Source organism: Trematomus bernacchii, unplaced genomic scaffold (assembly GCF_902827165.1).
Source record: "Trematomus bernacchii unplaced genomic scaffold, fTreBer1.1, whole genome shotgun sequence".
Taxonomy (NCBI): domain Eukaryota; kingdom Metazoa; phylum Chordata; class Actinopteri; order Perciformes; family Nototheniidae; genus Trematomus; species Trematomus bernacchii.
The window spans coordinates 888,513-893,121 of NW_022987618.1; the positions used below are offsets into that span (position 1 = coordinate 888,513).

The 4,609-nt window shown below is 42.1% G+C and overlaps 1 long non-coding RNA gene across 1 annotated transcript; it reads right to left on the reverse strand.

The window, feature by feature from the left end:
* On the reverse strand, positions 1 to 1,455 carry LOC117484222. Its single transcript, XR_004556092.1, has 3 exons — positions 1,375 to 1,455; positions 177 to 307; positions 1 to 67 (listed from the first exon to the last, which is right to left on the reverse strand). It is a non-coding gene; the product is annotated as an uncharacterized LOC117484222 (long non-coding RNA).
* Between the last annotated feature and the right edge of the window lie 3,154 nt (positions 1,456 to 4,609).

Genomic DNA, 4,609 nt, shown 5'->3' on the forward strand with positions numbered 1-4,609 from the left:
CAGCGTGTCAGTGTGGGGGGGGGGGGGAGGACTCCACCTGCACTGGAGTCCAGACCTCCCTCCGAGTCTGTGATCAGGGATGATTTCAAACCAAAGTCAGGGGATTTAAAAAAGATACCTTAAATAATACATTCATATTGTAACTGATGTTGATTCACTTAGTTGTAACACTTTACCCTGCACCCTTGCTGGCTCTCTGAGGTCTGTAGTTCTCAGAGCCTCCTGCCACTCTGAAGGCGGCCGCTTCAACAGGATGTTCAGGTATCTGTTATATTCAGGCCGGATCTCATCAAACATGGGAGGCTCCCTATGAAGAAGAAAGAGTACTTTTGGCAAAAATGTATTGGTAATTTTACTGAAGTAAAGCATCTGAATACTTCTTCCTCCACTGGGCATATGTTCACATACAGTTAGCGTGGGGCAGATGTTCACATACAGTTAGCGTGGGGCAGATGTTCAGTTCACATACCTGGGGCATATGTTTCACATACAGTTAGCGTGGGGCCATATGTTCACATACAGTTAGCGTGGGGCATATGTTACACATACAGTTAGCGTGGGGCCATATGTTCACATACAGTTAGCGTGGGCATATGTTCACATACAGTTAGCGTGGGGCATATGTTCACATACAGTTAGCGTGGGGCATATGTTACACATACAGTTAGCGTGGGGCATATGTTCACATTACAGTTAGCGTGGGCATATGTTCACATACAGTTAGCGTGGGGCATATGTTCACATACAGTTAGCGTGGGGCATATGTTCACATACAGTTAGCGTGGGGCATATGTTCACATACAGTTAGCGTGGGGCATATGTTCACATACAGTTAGCGTGGGGCATATGTTCACATACAGTTAGCGTGGGGCATATGTTCACATACAGTTAGCGTGGGGCATATGTTCACATACAGTTAGCGTGGGGCAGATGTTCACATACAGTTAGCGTGGGGCAGATGTTCACATACAGTTAGCGTGGGGCAGATGTTCACATACAGTTAGCGTGGGGCAGATGTTCACATACAGTTAGCGTGGGGCAGATGTTCACATACAGTTAGCGTGGGGCAGATGTTCACATACAGTTAGCGTGGGGCAGATGTTCACATACAGTTAGCGTGGGGCAGATTGTTCACATACAGTTAGCGTGGGGCAGATGTTCACATACAGTTAGCGTGGGGCAGATGTTCACATACAGTTAGCGTGGGGCAGATGTTCACATACAGTTAGCGTGGGGCATATGTTCACATACAGTTAGCGTGGGGCAGATGTTCACATACAGTTAGCGTGGGGCATATGTTCACATACAGTTAGCGTGGGGCATATGTTCACATACAGTATTTATGTTAAATGAACAATGTTAGCATAAGCCTACCTTTTATTAGTCCTTATTTGATCGGTTAACTCCTCATTTGTAGAATACTTCTCCTGTTTAACCTTGCCGTGTCTTTCAGAACTGATAACGGAGACAAGATTACAACATTAGATCAATATATTGTATCCAGTCTTAAGTTACAATGACAGAGAATCCACTGCTGCTCACAATATTCTGGCATTCTCGGATGTCTCCTCAAACTTCTTCTGGCACTGTTCAGAGATGTAATTCACTTCTATAAAGTCATATTCAACCAGTTTCACTTGTACCCTCTTTTTAAGACAGGCTTTCGTCAACTTCTTAGCCTTTGACCTGCCGGTCTTTAGAGACTCCTGTGGATGGAAGGATGAGGGGCAAAAGAGAGTTGCAGCTCATTAATGAGAGGGAGGGGGTCATCAGGGAAGAATTAACACGTTATGTTAAATTGATCATTTTCATTCAATTGAGATTATGTTGAACACATTTTTGGATCTCAGCATATATTTTTGATAGCGCGCCTTACAAAGGCAACCAGGCCCGACCTCAGCGACTTTGAAGTCGCTACATTTTGTCAACGGAAAATATAGCGAGCCTCTCACCCTCTCTTCCACACACGCCTCACACAGGTGAACAGGTGATTATATTTACTCTTAGTGCTGCCCTATACCCATGTTAGCCAATTCATCCAACCAATATTTGATCCAAAAGTAATAAGTAACAACATTATAAACAAAGACCTTATGACATTTACAACAGAAACCCCCACTCTCTGACATTCATGGCTCCTACAATGCATGTGATGTAAGCAGGAACACCAGCACAGTACAGCTTCGCTCCACTCTATGGAAACATTAGTTAAACCCCGGCAGCAATCAGAGACGTCCTCTGATCTACCCCCCCCCCTCCCCCAATCTTCTCACACAGAGCATTGCTGCGAGAAGTAGAACAGCAGGTGTAGCAGGTATAATAATACAATCCCCACCACCCTGTAAAGTATACAGCGTTTTAACAATAGCAGCAATACTAAAATGGAAAAAAGTGATTTAAAAGATGTCACTGATCCTGCCAGCCTCAGATCTCGGGCAGGGAGTTCCAGAGCTGCTCTGACGGAGAACGCTCGATCACTCTTTGTTTTTAGCCTGGTGTTGGTAACAGCCAGCAGAGCCCTACCAGAGGATCTGAGACTGCGGACAGGCTCATATGGGCACAACAAGTCAGGGAGGTAATCAGGAGCCAACCCGTTAAGAGCTTTAAAAGTAATCAGTGAAATCATAAAACAAATTGTAAAACAGACAGGTCGCCAGTGAAGAGAGACTAAAACAGGGGTGATGGGGTCTAGCCTTCTGGTATTTGTCAAAAGTCTTGCGTCTGTCATTTACCTCATAATCTTTTCTCCTGAGTTCCTTGTACTGTTCGTCATCGCTATCAGTCTCTGAGGATAGAGGAAAGATAATTGCAATATGAAGTCAGCAATCATTTCCTGTCATAAGTAATGCCTCTGCAACATTTAACATGCTCTGATCTCTCAACCACCTTGTTCATTTAGGAATGTCTTCTGGTCAGGACTGTCTTGTCTTTGTTTACAGGGAGCTGAGTTATTCTGTATTTGTTGAGGATTATCTATCTTCTGCCCCATTTGATCCATGTCTGAAAGAAGCATTAGATTATTATTATTATAGTTATTTTTTACAGTAGATACTTAGCTGTAGTGAGACAAACCTGAGATTGCTGAGCCTCTGAGGCTGTGCTGCCTCTGTATTACAGTAGCTGCAGAACGGTAACCATTCAAAGCTATTGAGGCAATTCTAGGCAGACAGAAGGGAAGGCAGTGTAGGGATACTCGGTTACAAGTCAAAGTCCTGCAAAGGTGCAGCTAGTTTGAATGACTTTGTATACTGCAGGGTAGCTTGTGGATTTACTCCAGGTGGAACTAAAGTCTGATTTAACACTTGGTTATATTTCACATCATTCATCCACATCTGTGAAGTAACTAAAGGGATTAGATACATGTAGTGGAGGAAAATTACACGATTTACCTGAAATGTAGTGGAGTAGAAGTATTAAGTAGCAAACAAATTAAAATACTCAAGTAAAGTACAAGTACCTTTAAGTAGGCCTACAGTACTTGATTAAATCTACTTTGTTGCTTTACACCACTGATTCCAGAGAAGGTAATAACATAATTAGAAAAAGGAATATGTTGAGTGTCATAAACGTACCGTTAGCCGTAGACAACAGTAAGCCTGCAGAGCGGGGCATTATGCGGACTGAACGTTGGCTTAATAAAGCTAAATTAGCTTAACAATGTATAATAGCTGAAAAACAATTGTTCTGACAGAGTATACATAAAGCAAACCGATTTAGTATTTAACTTAATATAACACCAAAAATAACTTAGGTATTTAACTTTATATATTATTATTTTTGTATTTATATATATTATAATGAGGCTCTACTTACTGTAAATTGAACTCTTTAGCGTTAGCTAGGTTAGCTAGGTAGCCCTGCGGTCATGGTAACTGCCTTCCACACAGCTTCAAACGGAAACATTGCAGATCGATGCCACCGTTTGTTTGTATCATAACATAATCGCAATTGCGCAGGTCTGCGCAGGTCTCGCTTGTCTCAAACAAGCCTACTGTTAATACTGTTCATACTGCTCACAGGCTGCTGTGTATATCTAGTGTATTCATACCCCTCACTGTTTATTCATCATTCAATTCATTCTATATTTTATTCTGTAGATTGTGTACATTACTTTTCACTTTACTGCTTGTTGCACTCCTGGTTAGAAGCTAAACTGCATTTCGTTGTCTCCTGTAATCTGTGCAATAACAATAAAGTAGAATCTAATCTTGAGCAGGAACAAATGTATTTACTTAGTACATATCTGACATTAACGATTAAACACATTTGTGCATTCTTTATAAATGCAAACTGGTCGAGAACACTGACAGAAGTAGTTTTGAAAAGTAATAAGTGGTTCTGTCTTTTACATGTAGGATTTAACCCCCCTTGTATTGATTTGTTTTAAAATGAACAGACACTTGAGTCATTCATTTGTAGTGATATAATAATTGTGGGATTTCTATTGCATCCATTTCATCTGCAACGAAGAACGCCAGCGCAATTTCGGCCTTTGCAAACCGAGTCAAGCCGACTCCGAGCTGTCCGACTTCAGACGAGCTGTTTGAGACCTCCCCCAGCTGCACTCGGCTATTCTCGTCTACTTTCGAGGCGAGACGCAGCTCATCTC